Here is a 16,109-nt window from a genome sequence, read left to right as displayed (position 1 = left end):
AGTATGTACCATTATTGAAATCTTTACAGCAGGTGTTAAATTGTCAACCTATCTTGGATAAAGTAATAAACTTTACAGAAGGAACATCAGAAGTACACACTGAAACATCGGTGTATAAATCATATTGTGATGGACTACATTTTAAAGAGAATCCTTTACTTTCAGAAACCTCAGTTATTTCTTTGATACTATATGTGGATGATTTCGAAATCTGCAATCCTCTTGGCACATCAAAGAAAAAGCACAAAGTTTGTGGAGTGTATTGGGTTCTAGGAAGCTTACCCTCATATTGTCAGTCATCTTTGTCATCAATTTATTTGGCTGCTTTAATCAAATCTGAAGATGTTAAGAATTATGGCTACGAGAAGGTGCTGGAGCCACTGATAAATGATCTTGTAACCTTGGAGCAACATGGTGTTTTCATTAGCAAGTTGGGCCGGGTTCTAAAAGGTACTGTTCAATTTGTTGTTGCTGATAATCTTGCTGCACATGGTATTGGAGGATTTGTTGAGAACTTTTCTGGAACTTATGTGTGCAGGTTTTGTACCGCTGAAAAGTCAGACATACAGTCCCAAGAAGTAAGAAGTGGGGCATTTTGTTTCAGAACAAAGGAAATTCATGCAGAGCACCAGAGCATCAGACAAAAGTCTTTGCCTAGTTACTGTGGTGTGAAGAAAACTTGCATATTGTCAGAAAAACTGTCATTTTCAATGTAACCTCTGGATTACCACCTGATATTGTCCATGACATATTTGAAGCAATTATGCCAGTTGAAATTGCCCTGTGCCTGTCCGTACTTATCTCCAAGAAGTATTTCACTTTGGATGATGTAAATCAGTCAATACACAAATTTCCTTTTAAGTGGACTGATAAAAACAAATCGTCCTCGTTCTATCCCTATCAACTTTGCATCAAAAAAGACTGTGAGTGGAAATGCTCATGAAAATTGGGCTTTGATTAGATTTTTGCCTCTGTTGATTGGCAGTAAGGTTCCTTGTGAGGAACAAGCATGGCAGATCTTGACAGACTTGAAAGATATTGTAGACCTTGTTGTCACTCCAGTTCACACTGAAGATTCTATTGCATATCTTGATTTTAAGATCTCAGAACACAGAGTGAGATTTCAAGAGGTATTTCCAGATTCAACACTTCGGCCAAAGCACCATTACTTGGAGCACTATCCACAACTTATTCGTCAGTTTGGTCCACTGGTGGCAGTTTGGACGATGCACTTTGAATCCAAACATAGCTTCTTTAAGAGAGTTGTCAGACACACAAGCAGCTTTAAGAATGTGCTCCAGTCATTGTCAATGAAACATCAATTTCAGATAGCATATTATTTGTATGCGAGCTGTGTCCCTAAACCATCTCTTGAAGTTACAGATGTTTCTACACTTCCACTTGGTGTTCTAAATGAAAACATTGCACAAGCACTAAAGCAAAAATATGTGCATATTGAGGAGGCATGTTTATCGAAAAATGTTACATACAATGGCCTAAATTACAAGACTGGAATGATTCTGGCACATGGCTCCCTAGCAGGACTCCCAGAGTTTTTTGTGAAATTGTCCAAATGGTTGTTGTGCTAGACGGATTATGTTTTATTGTCAGGAAGCTGAAGGCATGGTACTTTGAACACTACAGATCATTTGTCTTGGAAAAGTCTTTGACTTCAGAAGTGTTGCTTGTAGAGCCTCATGAATTAATGGATGTGTACCCACTTGCAGATTACTGTGTTTCAGGGATGCATCTTACAACAGTAAAGAGATACATACATGCCTAGCTAATTGTAATTAGGAATTTGACAGATATATATTGCTATTTATTTGGTGACTATTATGAATGTTATGTATTTTCTCTCTTTAGATTGTCACCATGGCTTGCACAAAGAACATAGTGCTTAGAGTACTTTTTGGTAAAGATGATGCACATAAAATGATCCTTCCTAATGGCTTGCCTGCTTCCCTGGATGATATGGTTGAGAAAGTGAAGAAGACATTTAATTTGAGAGGAAACATAAGGCTGCAGTACTTGGATGCTGATTTCGGAGAATTTGTTAATGTAACTGTCATTTCTGAAATACAACACCTTGGCACCATAAAAGTAATTCAGCTGCAGGATGAAATGTTTCCAGTGCAAGATTTAGGTTCTCCAGCCACCTCAGCCATGGAGATGGATGACGTTACATCTGAAATTTCATGTAATACAGAAAGCAGCACAGACACTACAAATATTTCCCATCCTGAGTCTGTTTTGTCCAGAACCCATCCTTGGCCAACAAATTTCCCAATCCCTTTGTTCTCATATGAGACTGAGCTTCAATTAGAAAGGGGAAATGCAGTCTACAAAGCTAATAAGAAAGTGTTGACTGTTGGGTCAAAGATGAAAAGTGATATTCTACACAAAGTGGCAGATCAAATCTACAAATTCAAAGCATATCCATTAGACACTGATTTTAGTAAGGTAGCAGAGGCATTAGTGGAGACACATCCTTGCCTAAACGAGCCTGGTTCCTGTTGTGGATCCTATGGATGGAAGCAGAGGCTAAAATTCAAAATGGCCAATTACAGAACCATGCTGAAATTACATGGCTGTGCCGAAATTAATGTTAATTCACTAAAAGCTAAAGGTAATGAAGATGTTCACCCTTCTAAGAATATTAAAAGACCAAGAAGAGCAGAGGCAAACTACTTTCCTAGTCTGCCAGTTGGTGAAACAAGGGAAAGCCTTGAAAAACTCCGCACAACCCTTTTGAAAGAAGCAAAGAAAAAAAAATAATGATAGTCATTCGGGAAATTATTTTAATTATTTTTAATTTTTTAATTATTGACTTTTGCCTATAGGCGTTATGAAGTCGTCACAGAACAGCCAAAAATAGCTGCCTTTATGAATAGATGGCCTACTCTTTTCCAGGAGAATTTTTGTCAGGTAAAGCATATGTTTGATTTTACTGTAATTGCTATGTTGTCTAATGTGAACACATTTGTTATTTTTTCTTTTAGATCAATGCAGAATTTCTCCGCATCACAACAGTCCCCCTTCAGTTTCGATTCTTTGCAGAATTAGACAGACTTTCCACACATCTTGTAAAAGTTATCAAAACCAGAGGTGGAGCCATTCGTTCCAAAACTAGCCAATACGTGTTGGCATTTGATGAGGTACAGTAAAATGAGTTGTTTGCTTTGTTTACAACCTGCTTTAGTTTACATTTTTGCTGCACTGCCAATATTCATTGGTATTTACTGCTGATAAATCTTTAATTTTCAGACTACTGACATAAATATAAGGAGAGAGTGTATCCAGATCCACCATTCTCTACCTTGGTGAGGACGAAAAAAACCTGATAAAAGACTACATGGTAAGGACAAATACACAACAGTTTTGGTTGATGATGCCCACTGTTCTGTTGTAATATCGTAACTTGTTTGTAATATGTATAAAAATTCTATTTGATCTACATTTTAAATGAAACTTACGTTATTTTAATTATGTGTTAACATTAGAAATGCTTTAAATATTGAATTTTAAAGTCCTGTTGTGTAGCTGAAGTGTTTAACATTTTTTCATAGTGTGTGTGGTACTGGTTTTGGCAGGTAAACCTTTTAATTATTATAATATGTGGTGTACCATTTTTCTTTCCATTTCTTTTGCTGTCACTTTTCAAACAGGATATAACAGATGAGCAGGAATCAGATGATCTCTCTAAACAGACAATGGCCATCTTTGTGAAACGAAAACCATGTGAGAGACCCTTTGAAATGCTAGACGACGTGGGAATCGTCATAGAAGGAAATGTGGTGTTGAATAATTTAAAATCGGTTGCATCTGCCTTTTCTTTTCTTTTTGGCCTTATGTATTGTCTAAACCTCAGCTACCCACGAGATCTAAAATACACATTTGAGACAATCCAAAAGTTATTTATGGACCTTGAAGGTCAGAAAAAGTCCAGCAAGGTGCACAATCTTTATGTGAAGTTGCTACAAACGGAGTAAGCATTTGGGTGGTGGGAGGACAAGTAATTTAAGTTATTGTTTTGATGAAATATTTTTGATAACAAGGAGAGATGGTTTAAAGGAATGTAACATCTACCCCGTTTAGGTTTGTCTGAAGTGTTTATATTTTATTTTAAATGAAACCAAGTGTCACGTGTATGGTGTCAAAATATAGTCAGGAGAGCCGAATCTACCTTTGAGGTTCACATTGTCTGAACCTCTGTTTTTCCAAGGTGTAACAGAGATTCAGACCATTGGAATGGTATGTGCAAGACGATTAATATCCTAGGTTCACCACTGAAGAAACATCAGAGCCAGGTGCAAATGTCGTGTATTTGCCATGACGAATTCTGAGGTGCGACTTCTGGGCAATCACTGCCGCCGAGAAGAGGGCGGGGGGCGGTTGGGGCTTGAGCCCCTGCCCATTTGATCGCGAAAGAGAAAGTGCCCTTTGCGCCAGGGCCGTAACCACCATAGGCATTGATTAGAATAATTAGAAATGGCCAAATTGTCCCCATGTTAGGATGATAAAAAGGTTAAAAAGTTTAATTTTTTGTCTGGTCTGCCTCAGCAGTTGTCAAAATGATTGAGCTGACCAATCAAATTAAAAAGTAAGCAGGGTTTACGTTCGGGTTTGCTTGTGCACAATCTTTACAGCACAGACGCACGCGTCCGTCAATCGATCGTTTAACGACGTTGTAGAGGTTTGGCTATATTTTTCCGGTAAAATCACAAAATAAATGCACACAAACGTGTACCTGCTGATATACAACCACTGATGGACATCTTCAACTATTAAAAAAAAAAATTACTATGCGAGGCCTGATCAGAACGCAAGGCCAGATCAGAACGCGCAACCTTGAAAACTGCAATCCAAGATTCTACCACTAGACCACTGGGGACATCAAAAATTAATTGCGGATTGATGTATTTATTCACTAAAGTGAAGAATCTCGAAACTACTATTATGAGACACATTAAACAATGTTCTCAATGTACTATTGAAATTGATTTCTGGACATTCTTTTTTTCTACAATTGTTATTGTACATATCTAATATAGCATGATTATAGCAACAATTCTCCCCTGCCCCCAAACTCGCTTGAGCCCCTGCCCTTACGGAGGTCTGTGCACGCCACTGCGTGGACCCCATTTACTTCCATATTCCGTATTCTTTTTTCCTAATGGGGTCCCAACCTTTAAGAGACAAAATTGCACTAGCTGTTTTGTAAATAAAAAAAAAAGCTTTAGTTGTCATCATGCTAGAAAAACATAGCTGTCATTGAAGTAATTCATACCGTGTTAGTTGTAATACAACTATGATATACGATGGCATATTGTTTTATTTTACTGTAAGTACATGTAAACTGAGCACCTTTGACCAATGATAAACTTTATGACCGTGACATGCCCCCTACCTTTCGGCACACCCATTCCGAGCTGCAGCAACCCATACTTGATTACAGCTGCCTCCTGCACTAACTGCCAGGGCACAGCTGACCCTACTCAAGTCATCAGGGAGAAAGCGATATAAAGGCTGCAAAAAGCAGCAGGGACTGTTTACACGAGACCGTTTTCAACTGGAATCTAAAACAGTTATATATATATATATATATATATATATATATATATATATAATTTTTTTTTTTTTTTTTTTTTTTTTTTTTGCAAAGGAAGGTTGTAAAAACCTTAAGGTTTTAATGTAAAGGTTTTTAACAATTATGTTGCTATACTCTCAGTGTAGACCAGTGGTTCCCAACCACGTTCCTGGAGGACCCCCAACAGTGCACATTTTGGATGTGTCCTTTGTCTGACACACCCACATCAGGTCTTGGAGTAGCTACTAATGAGCTGATGACCTGAATCAGGTGTGTTTGATTGAGGAGACATGCAAAATGTGCACTGTTGGGGGTCCTCCAGGAACGTGGTTGGGAACCACTGGTGTAGACTACAAAAAACAAATCTGTGAAAACTTTGACAGGGTGTGGGTGCGTTGTTCATGTTGACTCTGTTAGGTGCTCCGTACAGAATGCACATGTAGGCCTATAGGCTATTGAGACGCGCAGTCCATAATGTAAGCACTAACGACGGGTCTGGCATACATCATACGATGTTAGTCGTTTTCATGGATCCATGTGATCAGATTTTTTGCCAACATTGTCATCTATACAAAGAAAAACATTTAGGCCTACATCAACATGTCAGTACAATAACCTGTCTAATGTGTTTTCCCCTTTTCCTAAGAAACGACTTAAGACCCAGGCTGAGCTGACATAACTATCCACAGCACGAAGCAAGCGATTTCCCGAATTCACCCGGATGCCCAAACTCACAAGAGGCACCCACAAAGTCCAGGAGGACACCTCAGCCCCTCACTTTCCTCCTTTTCCTTGACTATTTGAAAATAAAATTCCCCACCTGGGCATTTAAACATCTGTTTGTGTCCTGCCTCCTTCCTGCCCTGCTAAAATAAAAACTGATTTAAAGTGTATTTTGAGAACCTGATTAGAAGTTGTAAGTGAATGAGACTTCACCTTTGTACAGAAGTGATTAAAGAGTTAAAACATACTTTTTATGCTACGCATGATGTTACATAAGAATTAAACTATATTTTAATTTTACAAAAGAAATGACCTTACATCAAAGGAAAATTGTGTTTTGAAGTTATGCTACATATGTTACTCAAAAATTAAACTATATATTGATTTTATAAAAGAAATGACCTTACATTTAAGTAAAAACTTGATTTGAAGTTAAGCAACACACATCTTTACATCAAATTGAAACTGGATTTTAGCATTATAAAAGAAATTACCTTACACCAAAGTAAAAAGGCAATTTAAAGTTATGCTACATATGAAGTTACATCAAAATGAAACTGTATTTTGAGCTTATAAAATAAATAACTTTAAATCAAAGTAAAAACATGATTTGAAGTTATGCTACACATGAGTTCACATCAATGCAAAATTGGGATTTCAGGTAAAACAAAATATGAAGTGACACACTTAAATTTAGATTTCAACTAATATAACATACATATTTAAATCAAGGTGGAAATTAAGTTTCATTATGCAAGACAATGTAGCTAATGTCAAACTTGCAGCTGAATTAAACTTGCAGGACAAACCAAGTTGTAACCAATGACAGTTATGCCTTAGTAATGTCACGGGATGACTGAGGAAACTGAGGTGAGGACTCAAATGCAGGGAAAAACGGATGAATTTATTATAAAAATAAACATAAACACAAACCAAAAAACCCACAAGGGGGAAAACATAACATAATAGGAACAAACAACATACCAAAAATATCAGGGAGCGGATCACAGGGAAGGGAGACAAAGACCAGACATTACAACGTAACCACAAAGACTATGAGCACATGGGAACTATATAAAGGGGAAGAAATCAGGAGGGAACAGGTGGAAGAAATCAAACACTAATCAGATAACAAGGGGGAGGGATCAGACAAAGACACGAGCACAGCCCAAAACAACAACACACCACATGTGCTTCACAAGACAGGACAGACATGTGACATTACCCCCTCCTTAAGGAGCGGCTACCAGACGCTCCACCAGAACAGGGCGGGACCGGGAGGACAAAACAGGGCGGGGCGGGAGGGACAGACCAGGGCGGGACGGGAGGGACAGACCAGGGCGGGGCGGGAGGGACAGACCAGGGCGGGGCGGGAGGGACAGACCAGAGAGGGAGGGGGAAACAAAAAGTTCAGGCGGCCGGGGCGGCCCGCGGAGTTCAGGCGACCCGCAGAGTTCAGGCGACCCGCAGAGTTCAGGCGACCCGCAGAGTTCAGGCGACCCGCAGAGTTCAGGCGACTGGGACGGCCCGCAGAGTTCAGGCGGCCGGGGCGGCCCGCAGAGTTCAGGCGGCCAGGGCGGTTCAGGCGGCCAGGGCGGTTCAGGCGGCCAGCGTAGTTCAGGCGGCCAGCGTAGTTCAGGCGGCCAGTGAGGCCTGTGGAGTTCAAGACGCCGGGCCGGCGCGGGAAAAGCAGGGCGCCATGGCGGCGCGGGAAGAGCAGGGCGTCGGGGCGGCGCGGGAAGAGCAAGGCGCCAGGGCGGCGCGGGAAGAGCAAGGCGCCAGGGCGGCGCGGGAAGAGCAAGGCGCCAGAGCGGCGCGGTCAGTGCAGGACGTCTTGGCGGCGCGGTCAGAGCAGGACGTCTTGGCGGCGCGGTCAGTGCAGGACGTCTTGGCGGCGCGGTGAGCGCAGGGCATCTAGGCGGCGCTGTCAGAGCAGGATTCCCCGAACCACGGCCCACCGGAACATGGCCCACCGGAACTGAGGCCACCAGAACAGGAACCCCCGGAACAGGAACCCCCGGAACAGGAACCCCCGGAACACGGTCCGCCGGCACACGGACCACCGGCACACGGACCACCGGCACAGGGACCACCGGAACAGGGACCACCGGAACAGGGACCACCGGAACAGGGACCACTCGAACACGATCCACCGGGACACGATCCACCGGAACAGGGACCACCCGAACACGATCCACCGGCATAGGGACCACCGGAACAGAGTCCACGGGCACAGGGACCACAGGCATAGGGACCACCCGAACACGATCCACCGGCATAGGGACCACCGGAACGGGATCCACCGGAACAGGGACCACCGGCACAGGGACCACCGGCACAGGGACTGGAACTGGCACCACCGGCTCAGGCACTGGAACTGGCACCACCGGCTCGGGAACTGGCACCACCGGTTCAGGGACCACCGGAACAGGGATCACCGGAACGCGGTCCACCGGAATACGGACCACCGGAACAGGGACCACCCAACCTGGCATGGAGGGAACCTTTCTCCTCCTCCGTTTACGTACCACTGGCCTCGGATCCACCGGAACTGGGGCTACCGGAACACGATCCACCGGAACAGGGAGCCTATTGGCCTCCTCAGTGAGACGAGCCCACCACGCAAATCACTCCAAAATGTTCATACGTGGTGGGACCGTTTCCTGCTGAGTCCTCTGCATGGTGGTTACGTTCTGTCACGGGATGACTGAGGAAACTGAGGTGAGGACTCAAATGCAGAGAAAAACGGATGAATTTATTATAAAAATAAACATAAACACAAACCAAAAAACCCACAAGGGGGAAAACATAACATAATAGGAACAAACAACATACCAAAAATATCAGGGAGCGGATCACAGGGAAGGGAGACAAAGACCAGACATTACAACGTAACCACAAAGACTATGAGCACATGGGAACTATATAAAGGGGAAGAAATCAGGAGGGAACAGGTGGAAGAAATCAAACACTAATCAGATAACAAGGGGGAGGGATCAGTCAAAGACACGAGCACAGCCCAAAACAACAACACACCACATGTGCTTCACAAGACAGGACAGACATGTGACAAGTAAAACCTTGGAATTTCAGGTTGGTTGAATTGAGTTATTCGCAGTAATCTAAAATGAGATATAAACTTCAACAAACTCAATTAAAGCAGATGTTACCAAATGAAGTACAATTTCTAAGTTGATCTGACAAAACTTTTTTTACAGTGTGTGACAGTATAGGAGAAGAGACTGAAATCAGTTCAGTGTGGGGAATGGTCAAGAAGATGAATGGGATACAAAGAAATAATAGCTTTCCAGTTCCCTTTTGAGAGGTCTCTCGTATTGCGTATGGGAAAAACTCCTTTTCTCGAGAATATGAAGCAAAAACTTTATTCTATAAAGTGTCTATGTAAAACGCAGTGCCGCTGCACAGCAGATAGAACAGCGCGAGCTGCGCGCTGATTGGCTGTGCTGCGGCAACTGCAGGAACCTATGGCGAGACGGCTGAGAGAGCGAACCAATAGGGGTCGCTAGAATTCCCGCCGAACAAGGTCGCTAGAATTAGCATATCTGAGGCTATAAAAGACCGTGTTCTGCCATAGGAAATCAGATTTAATCTCCTTCAGCGATACCTTCGTTCGTTGATCTTCGGAATTAAAGCCGCTGTCGAAAAAAACCAAGCGGAACTTCTGCAGCTCTGAGGACGCCGGATTCCCGCCTGATCTCTGCCTTCAGCTACCTGTCACCTGCCGTTCCAGCTGCGCCATCCGGCGATATATATCTTTTATTCTGTTGTCTATTGTGTGTGTGTTGCCGCTGCAACCCCACTTCAAAAAGAGCGCAAGCGTTGTTTCAAATGCCTCGCTTTTCCTGCGCCTCGTGCAGAGCACCTCTCCTCGGCGGGGACCGCCACATCATCTGTATGGCATGCCTCGGACGGGAACATGCTGAGACTGCACTCTCCAAGGGCAGCTGCCCCGAGTGCGACGAGATGGCGCTGCAGACCCTGAGGGCTCGTCTCGCCAGCTTCGACGTCCCCGCCCCGCCCGCGCTTCTCGGACCGCGCAAAAAGAAACGGTCCCACCTCCCAGAGGCAACACGGAGTAGGCTGGACGAATGGTTCCTGCAAAGCCGTCGCCTTTCCTCCCCTCAAAAGCCCGTCCCCTTCTTCCCGGAGGTTCATGACGAGCTGACGAAGGCTTGGAAAGCTCCCTACTCGGCTCGTGCTAAGTCCTCGTTTTCCCCAGCGCTCTCCTCTGTCGACGGCGCTAAGGAAAAAGGATACGAGGGTTTTCCTCCCCTCGAAGAGGCCGTCGCTGCGCACCTCTGCCCACCCTCCTCCAGGGGATGGCAGGCCAGGGCTCAACACCCCTTCAAACCATGTCGCACTACCTCAGCTTTCGCCAGTCGAGCATATGCCTCCACTGGCCAAGCTGCTTCGGCACTCCACACCATGGCTGTCCTTCAAGTTTATCAGGCCAAACTTCTCCGCTCTCTGGACGAGTCTGTTCCTGATTCTGAGATCTTGAGGGACCTGCGCAGCGCCACTGACCTAGCCCTACGCGCGACCAAATCCAACGCGCAGGCTATTGGAAGGACTATGGCCAACCTGACCTTTCTGGAACGCCACTTATGGCTGAATCTTACGGAAATGAAGGACACCGACAAAGCCTCCTTTCTGGATGCTCCCATTTCCTCCTCCGGTTTGTTCGGTCCGGCGGTCGTTGGCTTCGCCGAGCGTTTCACTGAGGCTCAGAAAGCGTCGTAAGCCATGAAACACTTTCTGCCCAAACGCTCCAGCCCTTCCTCTGGCCGTCACAAAGCGCCGCCCCCTCAACCCGCCAAGACAGCGCTGCCGACCTCACGGCCACGCTCGGTATCCAGGAATCGGCAACGCTCACGCTCTGCAAGCCGCAGCAGGCAGCCTGAGTCCCGGGGACCTCGACCCAAAGCTGCGTTGAGACCCAAGCCACCGAAGCCGTCCTAGCCGTAAGAGGGAAGAAGGTGGCCAGGTCCCGCCTCGGCTGGACCTCCACCACACACTCTCAGTCTCACAGTTCCCTACAAACAGGTGACTGGCGACTCAGTTCTCGCAGTCAACGAGCCCATTATCAAGAGCGCTCGCCTGCACACAAACGCCGTTTTCACGGCAACCCAAATAAATCTCAAAAAGAGTTTTTTTCTGTAGTCGATGTGCCCACTTCACAGTATGCACCCCAACACTCAAGCACCCCCCACACAGCTCACACGCTGTCCTGTGCCACAAATGTAATGCGCGCGCCCACTACACAGTGCACGCCGCCAAACATAAACACTATCCCCACAGTGTTACAAGCACAAAACAAACGGGTTACCGGGTCCCTATCACTAAGCGGCCCGCCCCCGAATCGAATTCAACCCCTGGCTTCACGGGCCCAGGCCTGGCAGGCCATCCCCGGTATATCAAATTGGGTGTTGAACATAATAAAACGAGGTTACTCGCTACAGTTCGCTCGCAGACCGTGTTCGAAATGAAAAGCAGCGCGAGTCATGTGCTCCGTGCCGAGGAATCGAAACTGTTAGAAAAGGGAGCGGTGGAAACCGCGCACCCGACACAAAGCAAGTCAGGTTTTTACAGTTGCTACTTTCTCGTTCCAAAGAAGGATGGCGGCCTCAGGCCCATCCTAGACCTCAGACATCTGAACAAAGCGCTTCTGACGCGCTCGTTCAAGATGCTGACAGTGAAACAAATCCTTGCGCACATTCGCCCGGGGGATTGGTTTTTCACAGTCGACCTGAAAGATGCATACTTTCACATTCAGATAGCACCCCGTCACAGGCCATTCTTGAGATTCGCCTTCGAGGGTCAGGCTTATCAATACACAGTCCTGCCATTCGGGTTATCCCTGGCGCCTCGCACTTTTACGAAGTGCATGGACGCAGCCATAGCCCCACTGAGGCTGAAAGGCATGCGGATACTCAACTAACTCGACGATTGGCTCGTCAAAGCCCAATCAGAGGCACAGTTGACGATACACAAGTCCTGGCTCCTCAACCATCTAGAATGTTTGGGTCTCAGGATCAATATCGCCAAGAGTTCAATGTCCCCCACCCAGAATGTATCTTTTCTGAGTACGGTCATAGACTCAATACAGATGAGGGCGCGGCTTACGTCACAGCGCACCCTCTCTATTCAGAACATGGCGGCGTCATTCAAAGCTGGCGCTTACGTTCCTCTCAAACGTTTTCAGAGGATGCTAGGGCTTATGGCCTCAGCATCGGCAGTACTCAAACTGGGTCTATTACACATGCGCCCCCTCAAACGCTGGCTAAATTCCCGCGTTCCGGCTCACGCATGGCGATCAGGCCAGTTTCGCATCAAAGTGAACAACAGCTGTGTCAAAGCTCTGGCTCCTTGGAAGGCGACCACCTGGTATCAGACAGGTGTTATGATGGGTACAGTAACGAAACGGAAAGTGGTCTCGACAGACGCGTCCAACCTAGGTTGGGGCGCCCTACACGAGGGCAAGCCGGTCTCTGGCCAGTGGGCAACTTCAGAGAAAAGGCTACACATAAACTGCCTAGAGATGATAGCGGTCATCTTATCGCTGAGAGCTTTCCTTCCGAACATAAAGGGTTACCATGTCCTGGTCCGAACCGACAACATGTCAGTGGTATCCTATATAAATAGCCAGGGCGGCCTGAAATCACGCGCCCTACATTCCATGGCGAATCACCTCCTTTTATGGGCAGAGCACTTCCTGAGCTCCCTGAGAGCGGCTCACGTGCCAGGTATCCTGAATCAGGGTCCGGATATGTTATCCAGAGGCGGTATTCCCCCCGGGGAGTGGTCTCTTCAACCGCAGACAATTCAGTTGATTTGGAGCACCTTCGGCAAAGCGAAAGTAGATATTTTCGCCTCAGAAGACAATGCTCACTGCCCAATATTTTTCTCCAAACGCAGAGATGCGCTGGCCCATGCCTGGCCCAGTCTCCCTCTGTATGCTTTTCCTCCGATCGCGATGTTGCCACAGGCCATCAAAAAGATCAGGGAAACCGAATCCACAGTGCTTTTAATAGCCCCGTTGTGGAAAAATCAGATATGGGTCTCCGAACTGACTCTCATGTCAGACACAGCCCCATGGCCGATTCCGCTGAGGAAAGACCTCCTCACGCAGGCGAGAGGGAAAATCTGGCATCCCCACCCCGAACTGTGGGCCCTCCACGTATGGCCCATCAACCAATAACCGCGAACCTTTCTGAAAGAGTTCTGAATACTATTTTTGAAGCTAGAGCACCCACAACCAGGCGGCTCTATGCACTGAAAGGGTCGGTATTCTCTAACTGGTGTACAGCACGAAACCTTGACGCACACTCGTGCGAGGTGGCAGAAGTGCTCGCCTTCCTTCAAGAGCTAATGGACGCGCCATAGCAGCTTATCACGCTCAGGTCGCGGGACATTCACTGGGGAAAAGCGAGCTTATTATACCAGAAGGCTGAACCCGCCTCGCCCCCCCTCAGTCCCTATATGGGACCTGGCCACAGTATTAGAAGCTATGAAGGGCTTTAGTCTGTGAGCTTAAAGCACCTCTCACTGAAAACCGCTTTTCTGCTGGCACTGGCCTCAGTTAAGCGAGTGGGTGATTTACACGCACTCTCCGCGAGTGCTTCCTGTCTTGAGTTTGGGCCTAACGACTCCAGGGTCGTCCTCAAGCCTAGACGTGGTTATGTTCCTAAAGTGCTTTCTACTCCCTTTAGGGCACAGGTCATCGCTCTTTCGGCCCTGCCCGCGTCGCAAGACGAAAAGGACGCAAATCTGCTCTGCCCAGTTAGAGCACTAAGACTATATTTAGAGCGTTCCGCCCCCTTCAGGCAATCGGAACAGCTCTTTGTGTGCTTCGGTGGCCGCACTAAAGGCTATGCTGTCCCGAAGCAGAGACTGTCACACTGGATAGTGGACGCTATCTCAATGGCTTATAAGTCTAAAGATCTAACTTGCCCCATAGGCATTAAAGCCCATTCTACCAGAGGCATGGCCTCGTCGTGGGCATGGTCATGTGGCATACCGCTGGAAGATATCCGTGCGGCGGCAGGCTGGGCCTCTCCGTCCACTTTTATCAGATTTTATAAACAGGAAATCCCCGCTCTACAAGCTGGGATTCTCTCCATTTAATAGGTATTGCCTGTCATTATTAACTAGACCCGATTCTTCCGGTCTCCTTGTTATTCATATATGAACAGTTTTCACAAGCATGTGTTATACTACTTATCTATAAGGCCCGACTATGTCCGGTCATAGTTCTATAACCATATGGCCCGATTCTTTCCGGCCTATATACTCATTATGTCCTCTTAGGAGACCCACTTTGTTGGTCTCCTGTGACTCACTGTTACCCATCTTATGTGCCTCAGGCCACTTGGGTTGGTTAGCACGCACAGCGTTTTAAATTGGGTTCCCATGCGCAATACGAGAGACCTCTCGAAAGGGAACGTACTCGGTTACTCACGTAACCTCGGTTCCCTGAGAGAGGGAACGAGTATTGCGTAACGCGCCGTGCTTGTGCTTCTCAGGGTATCGCTTCAGTCGATTTTTAACCTGATTTCCTATGGCAGAACACGGCCTTTTATAGCCTCAGATATGCTAATTCTAGCGACCTTGTTCGGCGGGAATTCTAGCGACCTCTATTGGTTCGCTCTCTCAGCCGCCTCGCCATAGGTTCCTGCAGTTGCCGCAGCACAGCCAATCAGCGCGCAGCTCGCACTGTTCTATCTGCTGTACATCGGCACTGCGTTTTACATAGACACTTTATAGAATAAAGTTTTTGCTTCATATTCTCGAGAAAAGGAGTTTTTCCCATACGCAATACTCGTTCCTTCTCTCAGGGAACTGAGGTTACGTGAGTAACCGAGTACGTTATCATAAGTAAGGAATAATTGACGACGGGCCGTTCAATTATTAGAATGATAATGCACACCCGAGGTGGTGATGCGGTCACGACGCGAAGCGGAGTGGCCGTTTTTGTACTTAAATCGCTATTGTGAGTAGGACTATTTCTTCCACGTCTCATCCAACGGCTCTTTTGCTAGTTCCGAAAGAGAGCGAGAGAGAGAGAGAGAGAGAGAGAGAGAGAGAGAGGCTACCTCTGTGCGTCTCTAAACAGCGCTGTTATTACCTCGCTATAGTGGAAAAAATGTCATGTGTAGACAATGTAGACATTAAGTTGCTACACTATATAGGCCTATAGGCCAACTGATCAAATCGTCAGGTCAGCGCTGAAAACACCTTTTTGTGCAAACTGTAGTGTATGTGTGCGAGCACATGTGATTGCAGTAATGAGACAGAAAAGCTTGTGAATGTATAAATATTCATTTAATTATTATTAAATCGTTGCATTTTCTGTTTTTTTGCTTGTTTTTTTTTTTGCAAAAATGAATGAAACACAAAAGGCCTTAGGCATATCTATATTATTTGTTGTACCTGCAATAATAACGGGGGGAAAAATCATGCAGCAGGCCTACCAGCTGTATTATATTTACTTTTTGATTCATGCTACAACTTTATTTATCTAGACCTACATGTTTTATTTATTGAAATTAAACTGCACGCTTCCGTTAATTGTAAAATTAGACATCGAAAATGGCAGATCAAGCGCAGGGAGCTGTGTAGTGGAGATTGTCTTTTCCTGTTGGTCCTGGCCTTGATTTTCTGTGGCGTTTGAATTTTTGTTTCCTGAGAGGATCAGGCTCCACTGTTTTCTTTCTTCTGCTGAAGGTGCCCAGTAGCTTCTCAGGCTTGTTTCACACTTGTGCCCTGTGACAGACAT

This window comes from Gobio gobio (genome assembly GCF_949357685.1).
Source record: "Gobio gobio genome assembly, chromosome: 22".
Taxonomy (NCBI): domain Eukaryota; kingdom Metazoa; phylum Chordata; class Actinopteri; order Cypriniformes; family Gobionidae; genus Gobio; species Gobio gobio.
The sequence above is the reverse complement of the archived record's forward strand: the minus strand, read 5'-3'. Positions refer to the sequence as shown.